Consider the following 18,028-nt stretch of genomic DNA (forward strand, 5'->3'; position numbering starts at 1 on the left):
TCCTTTTAACATCATAAGTTCATTTTTCGATAAGCAGATGTCCGTGATGCTAAATCTAGGACAATATGTGGTTCTTTTTACTTTGCCTTTACGTAGTGTAAGGTAATTGTAGCTACGTTATAGCCATCAGCTAGGAACTACTTGTCTAATTAGGCTACCGTATCTTTTCAAATTGTAATTTTGACATTGCCTCAGGTTTCAGTCCACTGCTCATAAATATATGTGTAATTTTAGCGCTATTGGCCATTCGTACTCCTCGACTTCAGGGACATTTCAGGTGTGATGTTAAAATTAGATCCTCTTAAGTGCAAGTCAGCTGCTACCCAAGATTAGATTACGATGGCACCGGAAACGTTATTAGGGCGCTAATGACCTTAACATAAATAAACTATATACCTATGCGCTGACGATTTTGTTGTCTCCAGCCAAATACTATACGTGAATGATCTAAAGGAAATGCAGAGCTACACATTATTTTCACGTTCTTTATTGAATAACAGCTTTCCACAGTTGTGTAAGTTGCAAGATATGCTCACAGCAAAGATAAACAAGCTGACAGTATGCGATTACAACATAAGTGTTAATATTTGAAATATGTCATGTTTAAACACCTACATGTAACGGAATGTTGCGAGCATGCAAAATCGGAAGTAGGGGAGACAAACGGAAGGCTTCAGCTTGTAGGAAAGGTTCGTGCAAAATTTATACCCTGGATAAAGGAAACGGCAAGCAAGGCGCTACTGAGACCGATTTTGATGCGTAGCTTAAGCATTCTAAGCACTCAGTAAAAGTCGTGGCTGCGGATACAGAATTCATAAACGCGCTGCTAGGCTCATTTGAGTGCAGTACAGTCTACTCGAAAGTGTACTAAAGATGATAAGAAAATGTTTACAGGCAATACGATGTTATTACAGCGACAGATCACTGGTTAAAATTACATACTGCTTTTCGGGGATGACTGTTAATTTCTGCCACATGTACCAGTAAGTGACCATAAGTCGAGACATTAGATTGGATTACCTATGCAGCCATACGGACAGTTTTATCCGGCTGCATTGGTAAATCGACTAGGGGAAACAGTCTTTGATATTGGCGTGAAGTAGTGTGAGAAATGTCTATGCATATATAGTAGTTGAAATACTCGTGGTTTTGTTTGCGTCAGGACGTGGTCACTTTCCCGGACACTTTTTATCGGAAAATGAAATTAATTTCCCTACATCCATGACAAAATCCGTTCACAATACAGAATTCAACAGCGTAACCAGATACAGAAACCGCCAAAATATTCGGCTACAAATATCTGCAAAGCCCGTATTTAAATTTCGCCATTCCATTAGTGTACACATTTTTGTTCACTCGAAGCAACAAAAAAAATGAATTTATAAATTCTCTCAGTGATGCAGCCAAGCGCAAACATGGGACTGGTGCCTCTGCAATCGTAACAGCACTACTAAATATATGTATGGTTACAGCACCTGATGATTATCTAGAGAGACATGTAGAACGTAAAAACAGTTTTATGAAACCATATTTATTATCATAATTGTTACTAACTCGTTCAGTTAAAAGATAAGTACCACGGACCTTTTCGAGGTGGGGTGGTACTCGTGCTCCAACAAACTAGATGTCTGCACTGCGACGGAGGGGTAACAGTGGAGACACCAGACAAATGTATGTGTTACAGTAACTAATCTGGCTTTGGCTAAACTGGCTTTGTAACTTCAACCAACGTGGCATCGTTATGTTGCAACTGCGAACGACTGAAAAGTACGGAGAATCTACAGCTGTTATTTTTCCCAACTAATGAAGACCCGGCTTCGATTCTATGAATTGCCAGGGATTTTTCCTCAGTGCGAGTATTGGTACGGGGTGTACTCAGTCTCCTGAGACCAGGTGAGGAGCTACAGAAACGATTATCAGTGGTTACAGGGTCAGAAAACCCTGCGCTAACCGGGAGAGCGGTGTGTTGACGACTTGCCATTGGCAAGGAGGTTGACACGCCGGCCGGTCCGGCCCAGTAGGGCCGTACAGAGTACCTTAACTTTAACTATTTCTTCCGAGGGTACGAAGTTCTACTCTACCACCTAATGATGAAGACACTCTTGGGTAAAATACATTCGTAAGTTAAAATAGTTCCCTGTTCGGGATTCCCACCACCATTTTCTAAGGAGAAGGTCGTCATCAGGAAAACATAACCGATATATTGCGAGTTGGACCTAAGAATATTAGATCCTTAATAGGGTAGTTAGGTTAGTGATATAAGTAAACGGCAGATGCATCCATGGTAAGGTCTCTGAATCGATATCCCTTATTAGAAGTAATAATGCCCAGATAGTACTATGAACAGAACGCTGGTTAAAAACCGAAACCAAATAACAACGAAATTGTAAAGTATTTATCGAAGTGATAGATTAGAGACCGATGGGGCGACGTAATTCTTGCAGTAACGTATTTGATAATATCTAGCGAGCTTATTACGAATTTAGAATACGAAGTAAGGTTGGTGAAATTAAGCGTCAAAGCCGGGTCAAACATGGTAGTCAGATGCTATTACAGGCCGTACGTCTGCGGATCTCGCTCCGCCTTCCGTCACCGCCAGCCATAGTGACAGTGGTGATGGTTCGAGGAGAGGAGATGGTCCGAGGACAGGGCCGAAACCGGTTGCCAAGAAATAAAATATCTGATAACGCGAACGAGGTTGTTTCTATTGATTTTTAACATATTACGGAGATGCTCAACAAGCTCCGAGACAGACGCTCTGTGCGCATCACAGAGAGGTTTACTATTCAAGTTTCGAGAGAGAGCGTTCTGGGAAGTACAATAGTACTAATATGGATGTTTAACGACATTCGTTCTTCTTATCACCTTTCACGAACGGAATGGTACCAATGTGCCCTCCGTCAGACAAAATCAGATGGCTTGAGGAGCACAGATATAGATGCAGAAAAACCGGACCTCTCCTCAGGTGAGTATAGGGTTATATATAGAATATCAAAGAATGGTAAACGTCTGATAATGATTAAGAAAATTGGAATGGGTAAGCTGCTATGAACAAAATAGAGAAAGAGACAAAACCAGCACCCATCACAGCTGTACAAGTTTATATGTCATCTAGCTCCGTACATGACGAAGAGATTGAAATAGTGTACAATGAGGAAAAAGAATTTAGTCAGAAAGTTACGGAAAATAGGGGACTGGAATTCGATAGCAGCAAAAGAAAAACAAGGAAAATATTAGGAGAACATAGACAATGGGAAATGGTAGAAGGGGTAACTTCCTCTTAGAGTTTACCGCAAAAAATATATATTCATCGCTAACACTTAGTTTCAGGATCGTGAACGAAGGTTCTATAGGTGTAAGAGGCCTGGAGAACCTGGAAGGGCTAATATTGAAATGCAATGGTAAGACAATGATTTGAAAAGAAAATTTTAGACTGGATTGCATTTTCGGGAGCCAATGGATGATCTAACTATAATTTGTTAGCTATGAACCGTAGACTGAACTGAAGAAACATAGGAATTAAGGATGTAGAACCTCGATAAATTTAATGATCCAGAAACTGTTGACTGTTACAAAAGAAGCATCTGACAATGATTAAGTGAAACAGGAGAGACAGAATACAAACCAAATGGACAGCTTTGAAAGACGAAAGTCACACAGGATCAAAAACAATGCCAGGTATAAAGAGAGATACTTAATACAAAACAAGTGGATGGCTTTGTAAGACCAAGAGCCAACCTCTGTGGCTGAGCGGTTCTAGACGCTTCAGTCTGGAACCGCGTTGCTGCTATGGTTGCATGTTCCAATTCTGCCTTTGGCATGCATGTGTGTGATGTCCATAGGTTATTTAGGTTTCTGTAGTTCTACGTCTAGGGGACTGATGACCTCAGATGTTAAGTCCCACAGTGGTCAGAGCCATTTCAGCCATTTGATGACCAAGGTCACAGAGGATCAAAAACCAAGGCCAGGTATCAATCATGGAATAACACAGGAAGTACTGAATTTAGTTGACGGAAGAAAAACACCTAAGACTTAGGAAATGAAAGAGGCGTAAGAGAAATTGAGTTTGACAGAAGATGAAAGCCATCTAAACAGGATTGGTTAGAGGACAAATACCAGCTTGTGGAGGAATGCATGAGTGGACGGATACATGACTAAGCGATAGAAAGATTTCGCCCACAGGAAAATTAAAGATGGCTTTGGAGAAGAGGGAGCAGCTTATTGAATAGAATAAACACAGTACGTAAGCCAGTACGAACTATAAGCAATGAATGAAGAACTGAAAGATTCAAGGTGTATATAGAAGTGCGAGGGAAATAAGCTTCAAGGCAGTATTATAGAAAGGGAAAAGTAGATAAAGAGTTCTGAGATGCTATAATGTAATTTAATAAAATTTTAAATTTCTTTTATCTGCTTTGATAGCTATTAATAAAGTGACGTCAAAACAAAAGACAAATAACTCTAATAATACTATGGACACTATAATGTAATTTGATTTAGCCCAACCCGGATCAGCAGTCATCAAACTAGCTCAGTACTCAGGGTGGTTACGGGATTATAAATAATTAATTGTCTCCCTCTGAATCATCACAGATATTCCCCAATGTACGTACGTCCAAAGTATAGTTAAAACTCATGTGTTTATAACACCTGATAATATTTCGCATGTCAGTTATATGAGAAGTAATGAAACCCGTAACTCAAGATCGTGGTTTCGTCTCAAATATTAATATAAGATAACAAGCCTAAGCTTTTGCAGATGAAATCTTATACTAGAACTAGAATCCTGTGACCAGGCCTTTCTGCCTGGGATATTATCTCGCAACCCCGAGAAAATCTGAAAATGAAATATATTAAATTATTCATAGCGGCCGCATAGCTCGTGGAATGTGAAAGAAAGTTTAGTGTCCTAGCCGGCGGTACGTCTCGAAGATGAGCTGAAAGAAAATTACTAATTATTTTCTAGTATGGTGCCTAACAATGGTCAATATTGCGTTTTAGGTTACAGAATTCCCTCCCTAGACCCGACAAGACGCCTCCTGAGACGCGGCAAGGTAGTAGTAGGCAAAACGCAACAGGGAATAACAATATAAATGTGGTAATAGTAAACTGCAGGAGCTTCTATAGAAAGGTCCCAGAACTGCTCTCATTAATAAACAGTCACAATTCCCACATTGTACTAGGGACAGAAAGTTGGCTGAAACCAGATGTAAACTGTAATGAAATTCTAAACTCAGATTGGAATGTATACCGCAGAGACAGGCTGGACAGTGAAGGGGGAGGCGTGTTTATAGCGATAAGAAGTGCAATAGTATCGAAGGAAATTGACGGAGATCCGAAATGTGAAATAATTTGGCTCAGCAGCTGTTGTGGCATAGCACCTGAAGGAAAATTTGGAAAACATTTCGAGTAGATTTCCCCACCATGTTATAGTTCTGGGTGGAGATTTTAATTTGCCAGATATAAACTGGGAGACTCTAACGGGCAACGGGGACGAAGAATTCAGTGAAATTTTTTTAAGTGCTTTATCTGAAAACTACCTTGAGCAGTTAAACAGAGAAACGACTCGTGGCGACAACATATTAGACCTTCTGGTGAGAAACAGACCCGAACTATTTGAAACAGTTAATGCAGAACAGGGAATCAGCGATCATAAAGCGGTTACTGGATCGAGGATTTCACTCGTAAATAGAAATATTAAAAAAGGTAGGAAGATTTTTCTGTCTATCAAAAGTGCCAAAAAAGCAGATTTCAACACAAAAGATTTGTCTCAAGTACAGATAGTGTTGAGGATCAGTGGACAAAGTTCAAAACCATAGTACAATATGCATTAGATGAGTATGTGCCAAGCAAGATCGAAAAAAATGGAAAAGAGCCACCGTGGTACAACAACCTTGTTAGAAAACTGCTGCGGAAGCAATGGGAACTTCACAGCAAACATAAAAATAGCCAAAGCCTTGCAGACAAACAAAAATTACGCGAAGCGAAATTTTGTGTGAGGAGAGCTATGCGAGAGGCGTTCAATGAATTCGAAAGTAAAGTTCTATGTACTGACTTGTCAGAAAATCCTAAGAAATTTTGGATTTATGTCAAAGTGGTAGGTGGATCAAAACAAAACGTCCAGTCACTCTGTGACCAAATTGGTACTGAAACAGAGGATGACAGACTAAAGGCCGAAATACTAAATGTCTTTTTCCAAAGCTGTTTCACAGAAGAAGACTGCACTGTAGTTCCTTCTCTAGATTGTCGCACAGATGACAAAATGGTAGTTATCGAAATAGACGACAGAGGGATAGAGAAACAATTAAAGTCGCTCAATAGAGGAAAGGCAGCTGGACCTGATGGAATACCAATTCGATTTTACACAGAGTATGCGAAGGAACTTGCCCTCATTCTAGCAGCGGTGTGCCGTAGGTCTCTAGCAGAGCGTAGCGTTCCAAAGGATTGGAAAAGGGCACAGGTCATCTCCGTTTTCAAGAAGGGACGTCGAACAGATGTGAACAACTATAGACCTATATCTCTAACGTCCAACAGTTGTAGAATTTTGGAACACGTACTATGTTCGAGTATAATGACTTTTCTGGAGACTGGAATTCTACTCTGTAGGAATAAGCATGGGTTTCGAAAAAGATGATCGTGTGAAACCCAGCTGGCGCTATACCTCCACGAGACTCAGAGGGCCATAGACATGGATTTCCAGGTAGATGCCGTGTTTCTTGACTTCCGCAAGGCGTTCGAAACAGTTCCCCACAGTTGTTTAATGAACAAAGGAAGAGTGACTGGATAACAGAACGCAGCATGTCATTCTCAATGGAGAGAAGTCTTCCGAAATAAGAGTGATTTCAGGTGTGCCGCAGGGGAGTGTCGCAGGACCGTTGCTATTCACAATATACATAAATGACCATGTGGATAACATCGGAAGTTCACTGAGGTTTTTTTCGGATGATGCTGTGGTATACCGAGAGGTTGTAACAATGGAAAATTGTACTGAAATGCAGGAGGATCTGCAGCGAATTGATACATGGATTGAAACATGGTGCAGGGAATGGCAATTGAATCTCAATGTAGACAAGTGTAATGTGCTGCGAATACATAGAAAGAAAGATCCCATATCATTTAGCTACAATATAGCAGGTCAGCAAACTGGATGCAGTTAAGTCCATAAACTATCTGGGAGTACGCATTAGGAGTGATTTAAAATGGAATGATCATATAAAGTTGATCGTCGGTAAAGCAGATGCCAGACTGAGATTCACTGGAAGAATCCTAAGGAAATGCAATCCGAAAACAAAGGAAGTAGGTTACAGTACACTCGTTCGCCCACTGATTTGAATACTGCTCACCAGTGTGGGATCCGTACCAGATAGGGTTGAGAGAAGAGATAGAGAAGATCCAACGGAGAGCAGCGCGCTTCGTTACAGGATCATTTAGTAATCGCGAAAGTGTTACGGAGATGATACATAAACTCTAGTGGAAGACTCTGCAGGAGAGACGCTCAGTAGCTCGGTACGGGCTTTTGTTGAAGTTTCGAGAACATACCTTCACTGAGGAGTCAAGCAGTATATTGCTCCCTCCTATGTATATCTCGCGAAGAGACCATGAGGATAAGATCAGAGAGATTAGAGCCCACACAGAGGCATACCGACAATCCTTCTTTCCACGAACAATACGAGACTGGAATAGAAGGGAGAACCGTAGGGGTACTCAAGGTACCCTCCGCCACACACCGTTAGGTGGCTTGGGGAGTATGGATGTAGATGTAGATGTAGATGTAGAAGGCCACGTCTACTCAGGACAACCAAGGTTGAAGAATACACATCTTAAGTTATGAACAACTATATTTTATTCTTCGATTTACACTTACATAGACAATTACATCAAGATGATCTTCATACCCTCGTTCTTTTCTCTTCAAGTCCTATAACAGAAGAAGACGACGAAAGAATAGAGAGTTCGGAGTATATTGCAACACAATGCATTTGATTACTGTTTGGAGCACCGTGCCAGCAATTCATACAATAACTATCACCACATGGCACTTACAAAATTTAAAATTCATGACACCACAGGAAATACAGTACAAATGCCCCCTGGGATGGCTGGGACAAAATTATTTATGCATTTCACAACTTTGTACATCTATGTTTATTAAATAAATTTCCCAAATATCGTTTGCGCACGATAGTAATTCACATATGTGCTGTGACTAATTCTAAGGAAGGGTAACTACAATACTTCTCTACCCATGTGGCAGATGTTTCAGTCCGGAATAAAATTAACAAATCTCACTGGAAAATGATTAGTGGTAACCCCTCTATTTAGGTTCGCGGACATGGAAAAAGCGGGAGTTAAAAACCTGCCCAGGATCTTCAGACTGTATGGCCACATTCATCCAGCGTCTTCAGAAATCCCAATTTAGATTTTTTAAAATTACGTTACACTGGCGCCGATAGTAAGTGTTCTGCAGCGTGTGTAACTGAATTTTCAAAGATAATCCTTATCACTACAGAGTTTGTGTTCTGCCTTTAAACAGCTCGGGTTCATATACACCAACAGCTGATTGCTCTGAACGCTTACCCGAGGGGCCGAAATCGAAACCGGAATCCTGAGACCTAATTTCGTTGTTGTCACTGATTAAATATATGTATAAAATCATCTAATGAATGGTAATTAATGAATAAAACGTTTGCGTTACGTGTATTATACGCACGCGATCGACGACAAGCTGACTGAGTATCTGGATGAGTGATCGCAGACACACGCTGTTCCTTAAATCCAAGATCGACAGTGAGGTAAGGAATCGAATGCACACGACCAGGTTTCTAATTGAAGGTAGTCAGTAGCAGCAGGGTGAAAGCAATTAATAACAAACTTTCCACATAGTTGCCTGCCATAATTTCGATTGTAACTGTTAGTGCAGAATATGTTGTTTATTTACTGTCTGATTTTTGCGTGCGACGCTATTTACAACAGTTAGCACCGTGGTTAGACCGAGTACAAGACGTAACCGTTTGGAACTCGAAAGTGATGAGACCGACGACCAGGTGGAGAATATTCCTGGATCGTTGGTAGGAGATACTGTAGTTAGTGTAACTGAACGAACTGCGATCCCACCTGACAGTGTAGAATCGCAGACTGATGTTTGTCAACAGAGCTCACACTCTCGGGGGGGGGGGGGGGGGGGGGGGGACAAGAGACTGTCGGACCCGCGGTTGACATCAGGATGCAATAGGATGCTATTTTATGCTTTTTAGTGATTCTCATTTCCTTGCCCCTTTCTCTCCTCCATCACCTTCGTCTTTTGGCCACTGCTGGGCTTGACAGAAGACGACAGTCCCTCTCTGATACGCACTGAAGAGCCAAAACATTATGACAACCTGCTTAGCAAACGTAAAAGAACGCGGGCAGAGTTAGCAAATCCGAGCGATGTGCTTGCATTGCTGTTGCAGAAGTTGGAAATAATGGAACAGCAGAGAAAAAGAGAGCTTAAAATAATGGAACAGCATGGAGAAAAAGAGCGTGAGGAAGAGTTTTTTTGAAAAGGTTGAGACTAACATAATCGCTAAAGTGGACGAGATGTTAGAGATGTTAGTCAAACGCGAACAAGCATTAGTACAGAAAATCAGTCGTGCTCTAGATGACAGAGATCAACGTATTTTAGAACACGTTAATAACGAAATTGTAAAGGTAGAATCAAATGTATCTGAAGTTAAGAAAAGTTTGAAAGATTTACCAGATAAAGTAAACAATTTGGCCGGAGAAGTATCCGAGGTCAAAGATTTTGCTTCTACTCAAGGACATGTTGGTCAAATGTTCCCCAAGTGAGCCATGTCAAAGAACACAATATGAGAAAACACAGTGAAATTATGATCACATAACTAGAAATAAAAAAAAATCTTATTGTAGGTGATAAGCTGAGCACTTTTTCACTTATAATGGAACACACACTTCGAATGATACTACTGGGGCTTGTTACCATAGCAAACGTGCACTCATCACACGTAATACACGTCACCGACCGCCGACTTTCAGCTGTTGTGACGCCGGTGTGACGAAGACGCTGGTGCGACGATACTGCAGGTGACGGAGCTGCCAGCAGACCCCCCCCCCCCCAGCCCGCTCCCCACTCACACCCGCGGACAGGCGGTTGTTGGGCGGTGGCCATTGGCTCTCCGATCAGCTGATCAGCTGATTCGCCTCTGCTCTCGCGCCGACTCAGCATCGTGTCCATGGCAGGCGCGTGAACATCAGATAACCCAGGCTAGCATTAATTGTAACTATTTGCATAACAGATTTTACTGGCTAGTGGAAAAAAGAATTATTTGTGGTCCATTCATCCGATATTTGCACATGAATGTTCGTTTTAATGTCCTGTTATGTATTTAACTTTTCGAACAACCTTTAGTCCAGTTTTCGGAACATGATGTATTTTCTGTTTCATTCGTTTGAGAGTTACCCTGTATATTGGTTCATGACTAGCCAAGTTTCGCAATCTTAGAGTGTCCTGTAAACTCATGTAGTCTCTTTACATAAATTCCAACTCCGTACTCTTGTTCACAACAGCTCAGTGAACATTCACTGAGTCTATCTACTGGTCACCATGGTTATTGTCCAAAGGTAGATTTACTTTTGTCCCAACTCACTATAGTGTTCACACTGTAACACATTTTAGCTTCACATGATATTAATATTGATATTATTCCGTGAAGTCATCTTCGCTGCACAGCCGTAATCTTAATACACTAAATATCAATTTTTTTACATTAATAAAACAAATTACTATGCCAACCTTCATACTCAGATTTCAGAGTCTTTTTCTCTTTAAACTTTTAACTGATATGAGTGCACATTGACACAGTCTTTTTCATTGTCCTTATGTGTTTGCTAGAATTTTTTCACTTTCATAGCACACGCTGATGCTTTTGGAAATTAAATTGTTTTACATATTGTGTCTATCGAAGCACAATTCACCATGTTACATATATTGTCTTTGTCGTTGACATTACATCCTTCCGTTTTACAAGTCATGACCTTAACATATAACCCACATTAGGATTTGATGTTATTTTCATAAATTTTATGTCATAGTGTAATGTTTCTTGCAGCGGTCTCTCCACGATATTTTCAGAAATTTAATAAATTATATAACTCAGTACAGATCTCGAAATATCTCTTCTTATCTTACCGATTCCTAATCTTTAATATACGATGATTATCAATGCAAAGTAGTTTCAAGCCCTATTATTCCTTGGAGCGTGCATTTACTTCATGGAATAGCTTCTCTGCTATCTATGTTTTCTCTTATGTAAAGAATGATTGAGATCTTGCCGATTACCCGTGAAAGAAGGAAGATGTATATGTATGTATTGTTAAGCTAGTCGCTATCGTGATGAGATTCTGTATGAGAAGGAATTTAATACATGAACTAAACTAAAGTAAGTGTGTTCGCGTATTACTTAACTGATTATTATTGACAGTGTCTGCTTACTACGCTGTGTTGCACGGGATCAGTGGGGAACGTCTGATTTACACTGGACGAACCTGCCGTTTTGTACGCTCAAGATATCCAGTTTATTGCTTCCAATAAATAGGCTAACACGGTCTTACCAGCAGATCTCCGGTCTTCCCCATGTGATCACCGAAAGTTAATAATTATTACAAATGTTTTCAGGAGATCAACTGACAATCTTCGTCGCACCGAGACTCCCGCTTTTTCCATGCCCGCGAAACTAAATAGGGGGGTTACCTCAAGCCATTTTTCGGTGAGATTTGTTAATTCCTTTCCAGACTGAAACATCTGCCCACGGGTAGGGGAGTATTGTAGTTACCCTCCCTTAGAATCAGTCAAAGCACATATGTTAATTACTATTGTGCGCAAACGATATTTGGGGAATTTATTTAATAAACATAAATGTACAATGTTGTGAAATGTGAAAATATAATCGAACAGTACTGTGCTCTGACAGGTACGCATGAATAATTTTGTCCCAGCCATCCCAGGGGCAATTGTACTGTATTTCCTGGGGTGGTTATGAATTTTTAAATTTATGAGTGCCATGTGGTGATAGTTATTGTATGAATTGCTGGCGCGGTGCTCCGAAGAGTAATGAAATGCATTGTGATGCAATATACTCCATGGGCATTAGAGATTCTGTGTCTGAACTCTCTATTCTTTTGCCGTCTTCTTCTGTTATTGGACATGAAGAAAAAAGATCGATTGCCTGAAGTTCACCTTGCTGTAACTGTCTATGTAAGCTTAAAACGAAGAAAAAATATAGTTGTTCATAACTTAAGATTTGTGTACAGTATTCAACAATATGTATTCTTCAACCGTGCTTGTCCTGAGTAGACGCAGACTTAACGGAATATTGACCATTGTTAAGCGCCATACCAGAAAATAATTAGTAATTTTCTTTCAGCTCATCTTCGAGACATGTGCCGGTTAGGACACTAAACTTTCTTTCACATTCCAGGAGCTATGCAGCCGCTATGAATAATTTAATGTATTTGATTTTCAGATTTTCTCGGGGTTGCGAGATAATACCCCAGGCAGAAAGGCCTGGTCACAGGATTCTAGTTCTAGCATAACATGTCATCTGCAAAAGTTTGGGCTTGTTATCTTATGTTGGTATTTGAGACTAAACCACGATCTTGAGTTACGAGTTTCATTACTTCTCATAGAAATGATGTGCGAAATATTATAGGGTGTTATAAGCACATGAGTTTTAACTACACTTTGGACGTACGTACATTGGGGAACATCTGTGATGATTCAAGAGAGAGACAATTAATTATTTACAATACCGTAAACACCCTGAGTACTGAACTAGTTTGATGATTGCTGATCCGCACCGGGCTAAATTAGATTACATTATACTGTCCATAGTATTATTAGAGTTGTTTCTCTTTTGTTTTGACATCACTGTATTAATAGCTATCAAAGCAAATAAAATAAATTTAAAATTTTATTAAATTACATTACAATACGACACTGTGAAGAGAATTTGAGAAAACACTAAAAGATCTAAGTCCAAAAAAGGCTCTCGTAGGAGACATCATTCCATCAGTGTTATTGAGATCCTTGGCAGACGAGCAATGAGAATAGTATTCTATCTAATGTGTAAGTACATGACACTAAGAAAATATCCTGAATCATAAAGAATATGGAACTGTTCCAATTATAATCAAAGCAAGTACTCAAAGATGTGAATATTACCAAGCAATCGTGCAAAATATGAAAACGAATTATTTACAGGAAAATGAAACATCAGGTGGAGGCTCACTTTGCTGAAAATCAATCTGGGTTCTGGAGAAATGCAGTAACACGCGAGGCATTAATGATCATACTGTTACCTTCGAAGATTAGTTGAATGAAGGCAAACCTACGTTTATGACATTTATATTTGAGAACACTTTTGACAGTGTTGACTGGAATACATTCTTTAAAATTTTGGAGGTATATAGAAGGCGGCGACCATGACTTACAGTTGACACGATAGCATCCCGCCGAGTGTGGTGGTGCATCTCTGTCGATTCCTATAGCGCTAATGAGATTTTCCTAACAAAATGCTATTTACTGATCAGAAGTACCTAGTTGTCTTCCTTTGCAGCTGCCAGCATTGCAGTCGGACGACGCTCGCTGGCCATTCCGGTACGCGCCGACAACAGCGCGTCTCACAGTCTTAGTTACCATGGTGATACGGCGCGCACTCACACACTCAGGACTACACAGCGAGCAAGCCGCAGGACGGATGGGGTTGCGCACACCGGTCTGCAGTCTGCAATACGGCCAGTAGAATACCAGGGCCCACTTGTCTTGGATTGCACACCGGCAACGCAGCTTACACAATCACACGAAGTGATTTTAGTGAAAGAGAAGTACCTCACGGTCTCTCCGTGTGATACTAGCTCGCCATACCGAAATCTGTTCATTGCAGCAGGTCGGGGCCCAGCAGTTACCGTGCTTCTCTGGAACAATGGTGTTTGAACTGCTCACCAGGGACCATTACCACTGGAAGGACCACACCGGTCAATCTGACCGGTGAGCGTTAACATTTAATTAACACTGTACGTTTTAATTTATAGGCCTTATTTTTCACGAATTTTAATATGTCTTGGTGGTTTATAATCTCTACAAAAGACAAACGGCTATTTAAAAAACTTAAAGAATTATAAACATTTTTAGCTTAAAGGACCGCAGCCGGTCATCCTGACCAGTGAGGTGTATTTTACGTTTCATGTCTGTAAAAGTGGCACAACGGATTTTTTCATTGGCTTAGTTTGTTTTATTTCATTTATGTGGTCCCCTCTGTCTCTTCACACTTACTTAATTTAGTGGAAGACTGGACATATTTTAGCTGCTGTTCTCTGTCAATACGCTGCTGTGCTCCGGAGAAGTTTAGCGCTTCTCCTCATTATTATGGCGTTCCAGTGTTTTCGTTCGGATGAAGAATTTCTGAATTACGTGAACAGTATACCGGAAAATGATTCTGAAGGAGAAGGTATTTTTGAATGTGACGAGTTGAATGATAAAGAAGACAAAGATTATATATGTGACACGGAATTGCAACACCATCAAACAGAACAAGGCGAATCGTCAGAGTTGGAAGATGAATATTCAGAACCCGTGAAACAACATACGAATAGCCCAGAGCTTACACGTTCCATTCCAGAGTCAGCACAAATTCTCGCTCGCAGCCAAGGAAAGAAAAACGCAAAAAATCGCATCCATCTCAGCATCTGGGGGTTGGAAGTCGAGAGACTGCATACGACAGATCACTATGGACTCGAATTGCACCAGGGCATGCACCTGAAAGATCAGGATGCCACGTGTTGGTAGAAACTCCTGGGCCAACGTGTAATGCCTTGTCGCAGGCAGTTATTGAGTGAATGTCGAGTGTTGATATACAATAATATTCTACAGAACATAACAAACTTCACAGAAATTAAAGCCGGAGAAGTTATCCAGGATGACATACGGCACTTGATAATGCCCAATTAGAAACTGCCATAGCTATAATGTACACACGTTGAGTGTACCGAGGAAAGAATTTCCCCCTGACACTTCTGTGGTCTCATGTGTAGAGGCCGACAGTTGAAAGAAATTACAATGAAATCCAGACCATTAGCTGCTTACACGTGTTGATAAATTTCAACGGGGACATGTTCGGAAGAACGTATACCATCTTCATATAGATAAGGCTTACCGGCCAATAATCTTATTCAGTGCGGATGCACTCACATTCCGCAAACTCTTACGGGAATCGGTAGATTGACTGCCGCGAGTAATGTGTATAGTGGGCAGCGGCACTACAAACGTAGTGTGTGAACAGTAAGTTGGAAATGTGGGACTCACGGGTAGTATGTCAGAGATATGTCCCTGCAGTCGCTCTATTCGCTGTGTCCTCGATGACTCAGTCGGATAGAACGCCTGCCGTGTAAGCAAGTCACGGGTTCGAGTCACGGTCGGGGCACACATTTACAACTGTCTCCGTTGATATTTATCAACGCCTGCACCTAATGGTCTGGATTTCACTGTGATTTCATTCTTCGAGAGCTGCAAGATCACCAATGTCCGAAAGAACAGATACCATTTTCGTATGGAGAAAAAGTTAGCCGCCGAATGTTTCTTTTTAAATTAGCAAAAGAGTTCTCCTCTCTGTATCTACATTCAAGGAAAGTACCTGTTCATACATTCACTGCGATCACTGAAATACGTAAGGTACCAGTACAAAATACCTGTCAGGTAGGAGGATGAAGAAGTTCGAACAAAACCAAAAATATGTGTGTTCAGCGCAATAAATTCGTATGCAGTACATGGCCTCGAAGTGTTCAGTACGTATGTGCGAAATGTTTTGATAAAGATGATGGCTTTGATTGAAAGGATGTCACAGAGAGAAAAAAAATGTCATTTTCTCGTTATTTCTGCAGCAATTTGTGTCCATTGTTCTTAATTTTTCGTATTAAACGTATGTTTATGATCTATTTGTGCCTTTGCCTGAGTGCATGTCATACAGTTATTTACATGTTTACCTGCATTTGTAAGTTTAGTTTAAACTGATTTTATATTTACAATGTTTTCTTTGCTTCGACCTTTCATATTTGCGTAACTAAACTTTCTAAAGGAATCTGAAGCACAACACATTTACACTATCAACATAATCCACTAATGACCTATAAAGACACCGTACTGAAGTAACTTAAGAAGTAGAACTGAAAACAAAGAAGAAAAATTTCATCGATGAAAAGTCCGGTAGCGGCCCTCCTGGGTCGTTCGCTAATGCCGGTTCTCCTAGTGTTAATAAGGCCTGCTGAGGCATGGTGTAGGAAGGCGACACAGCTTTTCCATCAGCGAAAGTGAGGATGAGGCAGAGTTGCTCTTAACAGTAGAGTCCAGCGGATCGAGTTGTTGACGGCATCCTCGATCGTAGCCTTTTCAGTAAATCGCAGACGCTGCGTCACAGGTTCTGTGCCAGTTATAGTTAGCTGCCACACTGAGCTACAACTGAACTACAACTGAGAACTAAGCGTGGAAGTCAGGGTAAATGTACCTTATGGGTTACACTGAGGACTTATTCTTCAGTGGGGATTATTGAATGCGCCTTAATTTTTTGAGCTCATGAGCGCTCTTGGTCACTCCAACACGTCGCAACTATGCCTCTGAGATGCTATTTCCTGTCATGTCAGTAAATGAATAGTTACTCTTGTGTTCGATTTGAGCCTTCTTGCCATGCTTTTTCCAATCAGCTTGATGACTGTATCCCTCTGTCACCATGATCTCATTAGGTATGTTGCTCACTTCAGCACTCAGCCTGTCCAGCGTGTTGCAATAGCTTCCACGTTTTCTGCTACTACAACAGCGTTTCTCTATCATTGACATTATGCCTGGCTGTTGACCATTTTTCGTCCTCCTCTTGCTTTACCAGAGAAGAACTTTATGAGTTTTTTGACATCCAACTGGAATATTATTCTGAGGCACTTTTAGAAAATATGCCACGAATTTCCCTTCTTGAAGTATACCTGAAGTAATCGTACCACACATAGTACCAGGGGCGTTGTCAAAAACTGGAGCTTGCTGTAAAAGAATTTTACGTAGTAGCGTGCGTTCGTCGTCTGTATTTGCATTGCTCTGTTTAACTTTATCAGAAATCATCTGTATAACTTCATAGTCGGCTTCGTCTGGAGTATTATAGCTGTGTACGTACGTATCTGTCAACAATATGGAATGACAGTCTATGTTACGTGAAGCACCTCTGTACGATTAATTGTTTGTTCTTCTACAGATAACGAGTGCTGAAATTCTAATGCCAGTTGTACATTTTCATCTTTTAACATTAAATAGGAATTTTGAATGTCAATAATTGCGTCGTGTTGTACCAGAAAATTCGTACCTAAAATGACGTCTGTTGTCAATAAGGGAACAATCCAAAAATTTTTAGTGAAACGTATGACCTGCAATACAAAATGATAATTGTGTCTGTAACTTTACATCTATTCCTTTACCAGATACTGCTCCTCTTACTTTAGTTTTGCCTAATGGTAACGTAGGATAGGTATTCTCTTTGTTACATTCGTTGAAAGTTTCCTCATTTACACTCCTGGAAATGTAAAAAAGAACACATTGACACCGGTGTGTCAGACCCACCATACTTGCTCCGGACACTGCGAGAGGGCTGTACAAGCAATGATCACACGCACGGCACAGCGGACACACCAGGAACCGCGGTGTTGGCCGTCGAATGGCGCTAGCTGCGCAGCATTTGTGCACCGCCGCCGTCAGTGTCAGCCAGTTTGCCGTGGCATACGGAGCTCCATCGCAGTCTTTAACACTGGTAGCATGCCGCGACAGCGTGGACGTGAACCGTATGTGCAGTTGACGGACTTTGAGCGAGAGCGTATAGTGGGCATGCGGGAGGCCGGGTGGACGTACCGCCGAATTGCTCAACACGTGGGGCGTGAGGTCTCCACAGTACATCGATGTTGTCGCCAGTGGTCGGCGGAAGGTGCACGTGCCCGTCGACCTGGGACC

The sequence above is a fragment of the Schistocerca cancellata genome, chromosome 3, assembly GCF_023864275.1.
Source record: "Schistocerca cancellata isolate TAMUIC-IGC-003103 chromosome 3, iqSchCanc2.1, whole genome shotgun sequence".
Lineage (NCBI taxonomy): Eukaryota > Metazoa > Arthropoda > Insecta > Orthoptera > Acrididae > Schistocerca > Schistocerca cancellata.